The sequence below is a fragment of the Macaca thibetana genome, chromosome X, assembly GCF_024542745.1.
Source record: "Macaca thibetana thibetana isolate TM-01 chromosome X, ASM2454274v1, whole genome shotgun sequence".
NCBI lineage: Eukaryota > Metazoa > Chordata > Mammalia > Primates > Cercopithecidae > Macaca > Macaca thibetana.
In genome coordinates, this window is record NC_065598.1 from 23,370,076 (window position 1) to 23,385,800 (window position 15,725).

Genomic DNA, 15,725 nt, shown 5'->3' on the forward strand with positions numbered 1-15,725 from the left:
ACTGCAGCGTCAAATTCCTGGCCTCAAGCGATCCTCCTGCCTCAGCCTCCCAAGTCGCTGGGACTACAAGCATGCACCAGCATCTTCTTGATTAATAGTTTCCATTTTTTGGAGGTTTTCTAGCCTCCTGTTTATTTTAGTATCGTTTACAAGGAGAGCTATTTGTAGGTCCACTCAAAAAAACCAGTCATTAATGTTTCATTCAACATTCAGCAACTATTGAGCATCTAAACACTTGGCATATATCAATGACCAAATAACAAATTTCTGCCACCGAGGAGCTCAGTATTTGATTACTGAAGCGGGTGCTGATAGAATAGTAGTATCTTGGTACTCACAAGTAAGTGAAGATACATACCCTGACTTGCCACTTTTTTTTTTTTTTTTTTTTTTTTTGAGACAGAGTCTCACTCTGTCACCCAAGCTGGAGTGCAGTGGCACGATTTCAGCTCACTGCAACCTCTACCTCCCAAGTTCCAGCCATTCTCCTGCCTCAGCCTCCCAAATATCTGGGATTACACACATGTGCCTCCACGCCTGGCCAATTTTTGTATTTTTAGTAGAGATGGGGTTTCACCATGTTGCTCAGGCTGGTGTCGAACTCCTGACCTCAAGTGATCTGCCCACCTCGGCATCCCAAAGTGCTGGGATTACAGGTGCGGGCCACAGCGCCTGGCCTCTCACCACTTTTCATATTAACTGGGTGATATAAATAGCCTCTGAATAAAATAGCACTAAATACACCCCTTTTGTCAGTGCCTTTTATAAACTATCCCTTCGAAGAGCTGACTTCTGAAAGTCCGTAAGTCCAAGCTTACATCTTAAAGATGGTCTCATGTGGCCATTTACAAGACTGGAAAAAGAGTTGAGAAAGGATAGTCCCCTGCCCTCCTGGAGAGGATGGACCCTGGGCCTAACCAGGATGCAGCTACTAGAGACCTAGTCCCAGAAGATACTGACCTACCAAATCTAAAGCAGTGCCTCTCAACGGGGAGGGATGGAGATTTTGCCGCCAGGGGACATGGCAATATGTGGGATGTTCTTATTATCAAAACTGAAAACACCACTGGCATCTGGTGGGTAGAGGCCAGGGGTGCTGCTAAACATCCTACAATGCACAGGACAGTCCCACAACAAAGAATTATCTGCTCCAAGATATTAATTGTGGCAATGCTGAGAAAACCCATTCTAGAGACTAAGGAAAGGAGGAGACCCATATCATTTAGTAGCTGCCTGTACAGCAGGAGGTCAGAACAATGCCACAACAGTAGGAGCTTACCCAAAATAATAGATCAAGAGATGACCTGCCCACAAACATTTAAAAAATAGTAAATAAGGCCAGATGCGGTAGCTCACGCCTATAATCCCAGCACTTTGGGAGGCTGAGGCGGGCAGATCACCTGAGGTCAGGAGTTTGAGCCAGCCTGGCCAACATGGTGAAACCCTGTCTCTACTAAAAACACAAAAATTAGCTGGGCATGGTGGTGGATGCCTATAATCCCAACTACCGGGGAGGCTGAGGCAGGAGAATTGCTTGAACCCAGGAGGCGGAGGTTGCAGTGAGCCGAGATCACGCGACTGGACTCCAGTCTTGGCAACAGAGTGAGACTCTGTCTCAAAAAATAATAATAATAATAGTAAATAAATAGGAGGCCATGTGCAGTGGCTCACGCCTATAATCCCAGCACTTTGGGAGGCCAAAGCGGGCAGATCACCTGAGGTCGGGAGTTTGAGACCAGTCTGACCAACATGGAGAAATCCTGTCTCTACTAAAAATACAAAAATTAGCCGGGTGTGGTGGCAGACACCTGTAATCCCAGCTACTCAGGAGACTGAGGCAGGAGAATCCATTGAACCTGGGAGGCAGAGGTTGCAGTGAGCCGAGATCATGCCATTGCATTCCAGCCTGGGTAACAAGACTGAAACTCCGTCTCAAAAAAAAAAAAATGTAAATAAATAGGTGACCGACTGGCCGCAGTGGCACACACCTGTAATCCCAGCACTATGGGAGGCCTAGGCAGGTGGGTCACCTCAGATCAGGAGTCCGAGATCAGCCTGACTAACATGGTGAAACCCTGTATCTAGTAAGTACAAAAAATTAGCTTGGTTTGGTGGCAGGTGCCTGTAATCCCAGCTACTTGGGAGGCTGAGGCAGAAGAATCGCTTGAACCTGGGAGGCAGAGGTTGCAGTGAGCCAAGATCGTGCCATTGCACTCCAGCCTGGGCAACAAGAGCGAGACTCCGTCTCAAAAAAAACAGAAGTGACCTGAAGTTTCTATGAAACACACCAGGCAATACCTTTCCAGTGCACTAATATATGAATGACATCTATTATTCCCTGCTTCTCCCCATAATTTCTAGTCTTCTGTTAAATATTTCGCAGTTAAGCCTGGCCAGTGTTCTGAAGTTTCCAGTGATCATGGTGGACAGCTCTTTCAGGGATTTCTTAGTCCCTAGAATCTCACACAAGAGATCATTCCTCACGCCCTCACCACCACAACCCCACTGTCTCTTCTCTGTCCAAGAGCTCATCTAACCCTACATCCTAAACTTCCCATCTGTCACTAGGTTTCTAGGTTGTATATTTTGTTCTCAAACACATTAACTACTATTTAATTATTTAATGATATTTTGGTATCCTAACCCCCCTATGAACTTTGTGACAACACTATGTCACTGAGAAATCTTTGAATACAAGGTTATTAATATATAAGATGTAACAAAATGTGTGTTTCAGGTAAATAATTTAATAGGCTGGGTGTGGTGGTTCACACCTGTAATCCCAGCACTTTGGGAGGCCGAGGCGGGTGAATCTTTTGAGGTCAGGAGCTCGAGATCAGCCTGGCCAACATGGTGAAACCACGTCTCTACTAAAAATACAAAAATTAGCCACACGTGCTCACTTAAACCCAGGAGGCGGAGGTTGCAGTGAGCCGAGATCGTGTCACTGCACTCCAACTTTGGTGACAGAACGAGACTCTCTCTCAAAAAAAAAGTTTCATAAAGGTCTCTGTGGTGGGGGTGAATATATATACACATATCTATGTATTTGTGTGTCTATATATACTCATACATATATAGAGGGTCAGAAAACTTTCACAGCTGGGTACAGTGGCTCATGCCTATAATCCCAGCACTTTGGGAGGCCGAGGCAGGAAGGTCACTTGAGCCCAGGAATTTGAGACCCACCTGGACGATATGGTGAGACCTCACCTCTATAAAAAGTACAAAAATTAGCCATACGTGGTGTCCTGTACTTGTAGTCGCAGCTGTTCCTGAATCTAAGGCAGGAGGATCACTTAAGCCCGAAAGGTCAAGCCCTCAGTGAGCTATGATTGCACCACTGCACTCCAGCCTGGGCGAGAGAGCAAGACCCTGTCTCAAGAAAAAAAAAAAAGAAAGAAAGAAAAACTGTTTTTCCTCTGTTCTCACATGACAGCAATCAATACAGAAGACTTCTGTGACCAAATGTGTAGGGATTTTCCCCACCAACAGGCAAGCAATCAGTTCTGCAGTGGATACCAGCCAGGAATCTTCTGATCCAATTCAAATCTGATGCTGTCCACCTGGATATAGCATCAGAGCCCACAGGTTGAGGGCTCAGTCCCACAAGACTGCCCCACTTCAGACACCAGCTCCCAAGTACAGGCCTCTGGAACTTCTGACCGACTGACTTCAAGTTGGGGTTCCCATGACCCCCTCTTTAGGCTCAATTCACTTGTTAGAGCAGCTCACAAAACTCAGGGAAATGCCTACTTACACTTACCAGTTTCTTATGAAGGATATTTTGAAGGATACGAATAAACAGCCAGATGAAGAGGCACATAGGGTGAGGTCTGGAAGGGTCCTGAGCACAGGAGCTTCCGTTCCCATGGAGTTGGGGTACACCATCACACCAGCACACGGGTGAATTCTTGTTCACCTTCCTGCAAGCCTTCACCAGTTCAGCTGTCCAGAAGCTCTGCGTACCTGGTCCTCTTGGGCCTTTTATGGAGACTTCATTGGATAGGGATGATTGAAGCATGGACAACCCTGTCAAAATGGGATTGGATCGCTTCTTGGCATTTTGGCTAAGATCAAGTGCCAAACGTGATTGGACAAAAAGGGCATGATCTAATGCTAATAGACTGAGTGGGGAATCCTAGTAAGGCCTGTCCAGATTCCTCTTGGCCTCTCTGTACAGCACTCCTTCCTCCTGGGTAGAGGGCAGGACCCTTTCTAAAATGAGGGTCTTATGACCTTCAATCAGACAAGGTAGGTCAGAGAATTTCTTTATGTCCAGCTCCAAGATATAAAGGTGGGGGCAGATTATATTTTCAGTTTCTATGGCCTGCCTTGGAGAGACAAAGGAGCAGGTGAAAAAGGAGGGTATGAGAAGGTCAGAGGGAGAGGCTGTTTTCCGAGCCCTGCTTCTGAGGCCTACAGCACCCGCACATTAAAACCAAAGACGGTCTTTTCCTTTGATCGCTCTGAAGCACTTCCAAAGCTGCTTCAGGAACCAAGGACTAAATGACAAACGCTTTAACAAAAGATATGCTTATTGTTTAATCCCTTAGGAAATAACAAGGGCTATGGGAGTTATGAGCCAGGAACCATGGACAAAAAGCTATATATATATAATGATATCATATATATACACACACACACACACACACACACAGCCGCTTCTATAAATTCATTATATTTTTTACCCAGCTTTTAAAAAGAAAAGAAAATGTTTATCATAGTTACTATGTACTTAGTTTCAGATAGCAAAGCAATTTTTACCAATCCTATTACTAACATAACAATTTTAGCATAATATTGTACATTTATGTAAAATGCTAAAAATATATTTTATTTATTTATTTTGAGACCGGCTGGAGTGCAGCGGCACGATCTCTGCTCACTGCAGCCTCTGCCTCCCGGGTTCAAGCAATTCTCCTGCCTCAGCCTCTCGAGTAGCTGGGATTACAGGCGGGCACTACCCCGTCTGGCTAATTTTTGTATTTTTAGTAGAGGCAGGGTTTCACCATGTTAGCCAGGTTGACCTCAAGTGAATGGCCCGCCTCAGCCACCCAAAGTGCTGGGATTACAGGTGTGAGCCACCGTTTCCAGCCCAAAAATATATTTTAAAAGAGCCTCCTTCCTGAGTCTTAAGCTTACAATTTTTTAAATTAACAAATTCAAAAACCAACTCGAACACACAAATTCACCTAAATCGTACATTTGTTTACACGAAATACATTTATTACCTAAATATATGCAAGGGACTTTGCTAGACAATAGGAATAAAAAGATCTGATACAATTCCTTCCCTCAAGAAGCCCACAGTCCCATAAGTGAAATAAGCATGTAAGAAAAGGAATTATGGCCAGGCACAGAGGCTTACACCTGTAATACCAACACTTTGGGAGGCCAAGGCGGGCGGATCACTTGAGCCCAGGAGTTCAAGATCAGCCTGGGCAACATAGCGAAACTCTGTCTCCACAAAAAATTTAAAAATTAGCCAGGTGTGGTGGTGCACGCCTGTAGTCCCAGCTACTCGGGAGGCTGAGGCAGGAGGCTCTCTGGAGCCCCGGGGTAGTTGAGGCTGCAGTGAGCCATGATCACACCACTGCACTCCAGCCTGGGTAACAGAGTAAGACCCTGTCTCAAATAAATAAATAAAAACTTAAAAAAGGAATTGCAATACAGTGGAATAAGTGCTAAAAACGCCAACTCCTGTGGAGGTTCCATGGTGAGCACAAACAACCACAAGAAAAATCAGGGATGGAATGAGGGAACGTTTCACAGGGAAGAGGAGGTATACACCCATTTCCCATTTCTCCACTGAAGGCCATACCACCTGCAAGTCGCCCTTACAGAAGAAGACAGTACTTATCACCCAACGTCAAGAGACCAAGCACTGACTGGTCTTCCTCTTTCATGATTATCTACCAGGAAATGGCACATACTTTAGAGTTAATTGGCTAGGGTTAGGGGTCTAATATGGGGCTAAGGCCAGATGGAAATTTTAAGAATTGAATCAAGGCTGGGTGCAGGGGTTCATGTTTGTAATCCCAGCACTTTGGGAGGCCAGGGCAGAAGGATCACTGGAGCCCAGGAGTCTGAGACCAGCCTGGGCAACAGAGTGAGACCCCAACTCTACAAAAAATTGTTAAAAATAGCCAGGCCTGGTGGTGTGAGCCTGTGGTCCCAGCTATTTGGGAGGCTGAGGTGGGAAGATCACTTGAGCCCAGGAGGTCCAGGCTGCAGTGAGCCGTGATCGAGCCACTGCACTCCAGCCTGGGTGACAGAGCGAGACCCTGTCTCAAATAAAACAAAAAAAAAAGAATGGAATCTGTAGTCTTGATTTAATTCACTTCAAGCTCTGGTAATTTGGACAGTTCACTCTGGACATCAGAAACAGGATTTCCAAGTTGCGTTAAAGGGAATACACTACACTGTAACACAAAGGCCACAAGATGGCACCCAGCCCACAGAAATCAAACAGCCACTTGCAAAGCCAGCGCGGGGGCAGGGGGGCGTGGGAGGTGCCTTTCAGACTAAACTAAAAGAGCAACAACTGTCGAACGAATTTTTTTACAAATTTAATTTATTAAAAATCAGGAAAATAACTTAGAAATTCAGAACAATTTAAAACTAAGCACAACTTAAGTAGGTATGTTAACTTATACCAAGTGTACTCCTTCCATCCATGATGGAAAGTCAAACTTTTTAACCATAACCCACATAGAAGTACATTTTACATTGTGACGTAGTACTCACATAGATGTGTGTACCATGAGCATACATAACATGTCACACAACACTTAACGTTACTATGCATGACGCATTCTGATGTTTTTTTCTTTTTTTAAATATTCAAGCCCACTCATTTTTATGTCCCACTAATTTCAAGCCCATAGTTAGTCAAGTCCCACTAATTTCAAGCCCATATATATAGAAATATATATATATAATACATATATTTTATATATTTTTTTATGAGACAAAGTCTCACTCTGTCACCCAGGCTGGAGTGCAGTGGTGAGATCTCGGCTCATTGCAACCTCCACCTCCCGAGTTCAAGCTGTTCTCCTGCCTCAGCCTCCTGAGTAGCTGGGATTACAGGCAGGCGCCACCACACCCGGCTAATATGTATTTTTAGTAGAGACGGGGTTTCACCATGTTGGTCAGGCTGGTCTAGAACTCCTGACCTCGTGATCCACCCACCTCGGCCTCCCAAAGTGCTGGGATTACAGGCGTGAGCCACCGTGCCCGGACAATATATATATATTATTATTTTGAGACAGAGTCTCGCTCTGTCGCCCAGGCTGGAGGGCAGTGGTGCGATCTTGGCTCACTGCAGCCTTCGCCTCCCAGGTTAAAGCAATTACCCTGCCTCAGCACAAGTAGCTGGGACCACATGTGCGTGTCACCATGCCTGACTAGTTTTTTCATTTTTTGTGGAGATGGGTTTTGCCATGTTGGCCAGGAGGTCTTGAACTCCTGGGCTCCAGAGATCCGCCCACCTCAGCCTCCCAAAGTGCTAGGATTACAGGCATGAGCCACCACGTCTGGCCCTAATCTCTTCGTTTAACTCCTCTTTTCTGTTTCCTATTTTATAGTAAATTCATGATTTGGTGCCAACAGAAGGGAAAGAAAACACAAGTCAGCTGGGCGCGGTGGCTCACACCTGTAATCTCAGCACTTTGGGAGGCGAGGCAGAGGTCAGATTACCTGAGGTCAGGAGTTTGAGACTAGCCTGGCCAACATGGTGAAACCCCAGTCTCTACTAAAACTACAAAAATTAGTTGGGCGTGGTTGTGGGTGCCCGTACTCCCAGCTACTCGGGAGGCTGAGGTAGAATTGTTTGAACTCAGGAGGCGGAGGTTGCAGTGAGCTGAGATCATGCCACTGCACTCCAGCCTTGGCGACAGAGTAAGACTCCATCTCAAAAAAAAAAAAAAAAAAAAAGGAAAACACAAGTACATTTAGAGAGTCGATCACAATTGTAGCAAAAGTTTTATTCTAAGAGGAAATAAACCAAATGCCCAGAATATTTCAGCCATCATTCATTTTTATGGTTGAGACTTGACTGCATTCTGATCCATATATATATATGGCATTAGTTAACCCTTTACTATAACAGCTGAGAAAATATGTCAGAAATGTGGCAAAGGACCAAAATTCTAGACCTAGTCTCGCCTCTCCCAGTTATATAGTTACAAGTTAAGCTTTAGGAAGTTACCTTCCCTAAGCCTGTTTCCTCATCTGCGAAATGTGGGTAATAATAGTATTGATCTCAAAGAATTACTGTAAAGATTAAATGAGAGTATACATTTTAATGTCATTAGTACAGTGCCTGACACATATGTGTTAGCCACATATAAAAATTATATGATTACATTTTTTTTTTTTTTTAGACAGGGTCTCCCTCTGTTGCCCAGGCTGGAGTGCAGTGCAGTGGCACGATCTTGGCTCACTACAGCCTCTGCCTCTGAGTTCAAGCAATTCTCCCACCTCAGCCTCCCAAGTAGCTGAGACTACAGATGCACACCACCAGGCCCAGCTAATTTTTCTATTTTTTTGTAGAGACAGGGTTTCACTGTGTTGCCTAGGCTGGTTTCAAACTCCTGGACTCAAGCAATCCACCAACCTCAGCCTCTCCAAGTACTGAGACGTTTCACCATGCTGGCCAGGCTGGTCTCGAACTCCTGACCTAAAGTTATCCACCCACCTTGGCCTCCCAAAGTGCTGGGATTACAGGCGTGAGCCACTGCGCCCGGCACTTACTATTTTTTTAGAGACAGGGTCTCACTCTGTTGTCTCACTCTGGAGTGCAGTGGTGCTATCACAGCTCATTGCAGCCTCAAACTCCTGGGCTCAATCATTCCGCCTCAGTCTTCCAAGTAGCTGGGACTACAGGCACGTGCCACCACAACCGGCTAATATTTTATTTTCTGTAGAGATAGGGTCTCACTATGTTGCCAGGCTGGTCTTGAACTCCTGGCCTCAAGCAATCCTCCTGCCTCAGCCTCCCTAAATGCTGGGATTACAGGTATGAGCTACTGTGCCTGGCTGAAACTGTTTCTTTTTAATAGGGACGTCTTAATCATCCAATCAGTGGCCTTTTCCCAGTACTCATCCTTACCACCTTCAGTGACGCCACTGATCCCGCCATGAAAATGGCTTTGAGAGGAAGGAGGGTGGTGTGGTTAAGACCTGGAAATCTGGCTGCTCTTAGAGTCCTCAAGTCACCATTTAAGAAATCCAAGGCCGAGTGGGCACAGTGGCTCATGCCTGTAATCCCAGCTACTTGGGAGGCTAAGGCAGGAGAATCACTTGAACCCGGCAGTTGGAGGCTACAGTGAGCTGAGATCGTGCCAATGCACTCCAGCCTGGGTGACAGAATAAGACTCTGTCTCGAAAAAGAAAAGAAAAGAAATCCAACCAGCCTGGGAGCTAGCCACCTCAGCCACCCCAGCTGAGGCACCAGATGGCCCAGCCCCAGATGAACAGAGCTGAGTGACCTCAGCTAATGCCACATGGAAAAGAAGAACCTCCCAGTTGAGCCCAGCCATCCCACAGAATCAAGTACGTCTTTAGAAAGATAAACTGCACAAACTAATTGAAAAGAAAAAGAAAAATGTTGAAATCCCAGGGGAGTTAGGTGAATGTTCAGTTCTCCAGGAGTCAAGTGCTTGGCTCTATTCAAAGAGGTGAAAGAAAGCAGATCGGATCAGAGCAAACACAGGCATCAAATGGAACATGTTGACAGAAGATTTGGGTTGCCACAGAATCACATGGACATGCCCAACACAGTGCAAAGCATACTAGAATGAAGTAAACTCTTCTAAAGAAACCAGTGGTAAAGACACCATCCTCAAAGACTACACATTGAAGAAGTATGGAGGCGAAAACTAAGAACTTGGTAATAAATAAAGTAAAACTGGGATCTCAGCACAGACTATTTAATATAAAACAATGTCCAACTCACATGAGGAAGATGTATGGTAGAACTTAGCAGTGCTGGTCCTGGTTAAAAATTCTCCTTTAACTTTTCAGACGCAGTCTCGCTCTGTCGCCGGGGCTGGAGTGCAATGGCGCAATGTCGGCTCACTGCAATCTCCGCCTCCCAGGTTCAAGCGATTCTCCTGCCTCAGCCCCCTGAGTAGCTGGGATTACAGGCACCTGCCATCATGCCCAGCTAATTTTTGTATTTTTGTTAAAGACGGGGTTTCACCATGTTGGCCAGGCTGGTCTTGAACTCCTGACTGCAGGTGATCCACCCACCTCGGCCTCCCAAAGTGTTGGGATTACAGACGAAGCCACCGTGCCCGGCCAAAAATTCTCCTTTATTCTTTGAGAGGGACATAACACTAATAATCCAGAACCTAGTGTATATCCTTTAGTTTGCTTCATCTCATCTTCCTAAAGTCCTGTATTAAAAATAAAAACCTCTAGCTTTTATATCTGTATTGGTACATGCCAGATTTGGGGTGAAGATTCTGGTATCCAAAATTACGTGAACAATTTAACAAAAAGACAAAAAAGACAATAAGCAATTTAATTTCAATCTCAGTAGAATTCAAAGAAAGGCAATTAACAAATGTCAGGGGGTTTTGTTTTTGCTTTGTTTGTTTGTTTTGAGACAGGGTTTCACTTGTTGCCCAGGCTGGAGTGCAGTGGCGTGATCTTGGCTTACTACAACCTCAAATTCCTGGACTCAAGCGATGCTCCCAGTTCAGCCTCCTGAGTAGCTGGGACTACAGGTGTGCACCATCACGCTGAGAGGAGTTAGCTAGCTTTCCTTAGGTAGACAGCAAGGGGAGGGTCCTCAAAGAGCCCCCAACCCACGGGTCAGTGCCTCATCCCCACATAACATAAAAAGCAGCCTGGGGATAAAAATCAAGCTGCAGGCACCGATAAGGGAACTAGCACAGGGTGGTGATGTGCCTGGAGACAAGCCCGCGGCTGCACAGATCGGAGAACCTCCAGCCCACTCAGATAAAAACTTGCACAAACCTCCGGCTCACTCAGATAAGGGAACAAGACCTGACATAGAAATGTCTTTGTCTTTTGTATAATCATCAGGCTCCCAGGAAAAAGTTTCTTCTCCTTTTGTAGGCATGAACACTGTGGGCTCCGACGACTCTGGTGAGCCCTTTCGTTTTTCCAGTGTTGAGCCCGGCCTCTAAGAATTACTTCAGCACTATTGGTCCCGGGCCAAGCTTTCACTTCAGCTCCTGATAGGTCCCGGGCCAAGCTTTCACTTCAGCTCCTGATAGGTCCCGGGCCAAGCTTTCACTTCAGCTCCTGATAGGTCCCGGGCCAAGCTGAGTAGCCCCAATGAATCATCAATTTAGCTCCTGATTGGTCCTGGGCCAAGCTGAATTTCACTTCCTCCAAGACAGCTCACAGACTAAGCAAATTCCTTCCCCTTCCCAGTCCGCAAAAACCCCCGACCCTAGCCTCATAGTGGGCAACCCATTCAGGCCCCCATTCTCCGCTGCGGAGAGCTTTCTTTTTCTCTTTTTCTTTTTTTTTCTTTTTTTGAGATGGAGTTTTGCTCTTGTTGCCCAGGCTGGAGTGCAATGGCGCGATCTCGGCTCACCACAACCTCCGCCTCCCGGGTTCGAGGGATTCTCCTCAGCCTCCCGAGTAGGTGGGACTACAGGCGTGTGCCACCACGCCCAATTAATTTTGTGTTTTTAGTAAAGACACGATTTCTCCATGTTGGTCAGGCTGGTATCGAACTCCGGACCTCAGGTGATCCACCAACCTCGACCTCCCAAAGTGCTGGGATTACAGGTGTGAGCCACCGCACCCAGCGGAGAGCTTTCTTATTTTGCTTCTTAAACTTTCACTCCAACCTCACCCTTGTGTTTGTGCTCCGTGAGACAAAGAACTCTGGATACTATCTCAGACAACCAGAGATGGCTACATTTTGGTGCATTGGCGAGACTACAACACCTTGCTAATTTTTGTATTTTTGTAGAAACAGGTTTTCACCCTGTCGCCCAGGCTGGTCTTGAACTCCTGACCTCAAGCAATCTGCCTGCCTTGGCCTCCCAAAGTGCCACCACAAAACTATGAGCCACCACATCCAGCAGAATGTCATTTTTCACCTATCAAAATGGCAAAGATTTTTTTTGTTTTGTTTTGCTTTTTTTTTTAATTATACTTTTAAGTTCTAGGGTACATGTGCATAACGTGCAGGTTTGTTACATATGTATACTTGTGCCATGTTGGCATGCTGCACCCATCAACTCGTCAGCACCCATCAACTCGTCATTTACATCAGGTATAACTCCCAATGCAATCCCTCCCCCCTCCCCCCTCCCCATGATAGGCCCCAGTGTGTGATGTTCCCCTTCCGGAGTCCAAGTGATTTCATTGTTCAGTTCCCACCTATGAGTGAGAACATGCGGTGTTTGGTTTTCTGTTCTTGCGATAGTTTGCTGAGAATGATGGTTTCCAGCTGCATCCATGTCCCTACAAAGGACACAAACTCATCCTTTTTTATGGCTGCATAGTATTCCATGGTGTATATGTGCCACATTTTCTTAATCCAGTCTGTCACTGATGGACATTTGGGTTGATTCCAAGTCTTTGCTATTGTGAATAGTGCCAAATAAACAATGTGTGCATGTGTCTTTATAGCAGCATGATTTATAATCCTTTGGGTATATACCCAGTAATGGGATGGCTGGGTCATATGGTACTTCTAGTTCTAGATCCTTGAGGAATCACCATACTGTTTTCCATAATGGTTGAACTAGTTTACAATCCCACCAATAGTGTAAAAGTGTTCCTATTTCTCCACATCCTCTCCAGCACCTGTTGTTTCCTGACTTTTGAATGATCGCCATTCTAACTGGTGTGAGATGGTATCTCATTGTGGTTTTGATTTGCATTTCTCTGATGGCCAGTGATGATGAGCATTTTTTCATGTGTCTGTTGGCTGTATGAATGTCTTCTTTTGAGAACTGTCTGTTCATATCCTGGCAAAGATATTTTTAAAAGAAAAGATAAAAATTGGCAAAGTTCAGGGAAATTGCTAATGTGTCAGTGATTGTGTGAAACTGTTCTGAAGGGTCACATGAAATACATATTCAAAGCCTTCAACGTGTGCCTACTATTTGACCTAAATATCTCATTTAATATTTTTCCAAAGAGAATAATTTAAGGGTCAAATGTTTTAGAGTATTTAGGATATTTACTGCAACATTGTTTATAATAGCAAAAAGGAAATACTAGAAAAAGCTTCAGTGTACAGCAGCAAATGGTTAAATATATATTATCTATACAATAGCATGCAGTAGGTCTCTTAACTCCACTTAACACATTCACAAAACTCCCCAGGGTGCATCCCTCCCCGTTAGCCACCCCCCATCATGTCATACGTAGATATGCAAAATGCTGTATTGAAGGGCCAGGTAAATCTCAGTCAGGATGGCATTCCAGCATGGAGAGACAAGTTATTACAGTACAGCATATACTTGATTCCATGAGTCAAACTGCATGCTTCCAAGAGATAGTTGTGTTTGTTCCTGTGACGATTTCATGCTGGAGGTGCTTGTTGACACTGTGATTTCAATAAACATTACATAAACTAATATAAAAAATTGTTTGAGACAGGGTCTTTCTCTGTCACTCAGGCTGGAGTGCAGTGGTATGATCATAGCTCACTGCAGATTCAAACTCCTGGACTCAAGCAATCCACTCACCTCAGCCTCCTAACTAGGACTACAGGTGCACACCACCATGCTCGGATAATTTTTTAACTTTTTGTAGAGACAGGGTCTCACTATGTTTCCCAGGCTGGTCTCAAGCGATCCTCCCACCTCAGTCTCCCAAAGTGCTGACATTACAGGCATGAGCCACCACTGTGCCTGGCCTAAAAATTTTTTGTTAAAAATGTTTTCCACCGGCCGGGTGCAGTGGCTCACGCCTGTAATCCCAGCACTTTGGGAGGCCAAGGTAGGTGGATCACCTGAGGTCAGGAATTCGAGACCAGCCTGGCCAACACGGTGAAACCTCGTCTCTACTATACAAAAATTAGCCAGGCGTGGGGGCGGACACCTGTAATCCCAGCTACTCAGGAGGCTGAGGCAGGAGAATTGCTTGAACCCAGGAGGCAGAGGTTGCATTGAGCTGAGATCGTGCCACTGCACTCCAGCCGGGGTGACAGAGTAAAACTCTGTCTTAAAAAAAAAAAAAAAGCTTTCCACCTAATTCTGAGGCAGAGCCAAGTTTGTGAACACTAATGTAGAACCCACAGTAAATATTGCTTCCTTCTTGGGAGCACTTTTCCCAGAGATTATTTTTTTTTCTAAGTTACCTTCCTGTTGAAAAAGAAGCGGTCTTGGCTGATTTTTTTTGGGGTTTTTTTTTGAGATGGAGTCTCGCTCTGTCACCCAGGCTGGAGTGCAGTGGTACAATCTCGGCTCACTGCAAGCTCCGCCTCCCGGGTTCAAGCAATTCTCTGCCTCAGCCTCCCGTGTAGCTGGGATTACAGGCACCCACCACCACGCTCGGTTAATTTTTGTATTTTTAGTAGAAACGGGGTTTCACCATCTTGGCCAGGCTGGTCTTGAGCTTCTGACCTCATGATCCATCTACCTCGGCCTCCAAAGTGCTGGGATTACAGGTATAAGCTACCACACCCTGCCACCTAGGAGGCAGATTAACGGGAATGCCTCCCTTGGGCTTCCTAGGTGACACTGTGATATTAGGTATGACCTCTCTTGCTCTATTCCTTGAAAGCAGTACAGGTACTGGTCAAGAGTGCCCTGGACCCACATTGCCTGGTTTTGAATCCCAGCACCTCCACATGTTACACGTCAGACCTCGAGCAAGTTACTTAAGCTCTCTTGTGCTTCAGTTTCCTGAATGGCCTAACCCTAAGAGGGGGTTACAGAACGTGCCTCATAGTGTTGATTGGAAGAAATAAAGGAGCTCAGACCTGCCAAGTGCTGAGGATGGTGCCTACCTAGCACATGGCAATGCTCCATAAACGTAAGCAGCTATTATTATTGTGGTTCCTATTTTTTAAATCAGATATATCCTGCCTAGCCACCAGCAGAATGTGCTAAATAGCTGTCCGGTGAATGAAAGAATGACCAAATGGTCCTGTGTTTTTCCTTATCTAGATCATCTCTACACACCTCCTCATGGTATGGTTTCAGACCCAAATCTTCCCACAAATCTTTACAGATGCAGTATCTTTTGTTAAATCCCTTCACCCCAACTTTTCATCTACCCTCTGACAACAAAAGTTGGGAAATAGAGGGAAGCAAAGGAATCATGTATGGCTGATGGGATTTAGACAGCACAGAGGAACTGGTTAGGTTTAAAGAATGTCATCCAAACACCCTGGCAGGAAACCTTGTATACTGACAGTTGCAACATGTGTAAGAAAAGAATGAATCCAATGGTATCCTCAATTATTTATTTTTGAGACAGAGTCTCATTCTGTCGCCCAGGCTGGAGTGCAGTGGTGTGATCTCAGCTCAATGCAACCTCCACCTGCTGGGTTCAAGCAATTCTCCTGCCTCATCCTCCCAAGTAGCTGGGGCTACAGGCACACGCCACCATACCCGGCTAATTTTTTGTATTTTTAGTAGAGATGGGGTTTCACCATGGTGGCCAGGATGGTCTTGATCTCCTGACCCTCATGATCCACCCGCCTCAGCCTCCCAAAGTGCTGGGATTATAGGAATGAGCCACCGCACCCAGTCTCTCAATTTTTTTTT

At 45.5% G+C, this 15,725-nt stretch overlaps 1 protein-coding gene across 3 annotated transcripts in view; it reads left to right on the forward strand.

Annotated features, from left to right (window-relative positions):
* SAT1 (spermidine/spermine N1-acetyltransferase 1) overlaps positions 1 to 15,725 on the forward strand; it is a 599,966-nt gene that overhangs the window by 501,764 nt on the left and 82,477 nt on the right. The gene's annotated exons all lie outside the window — the stretch shown is intronic.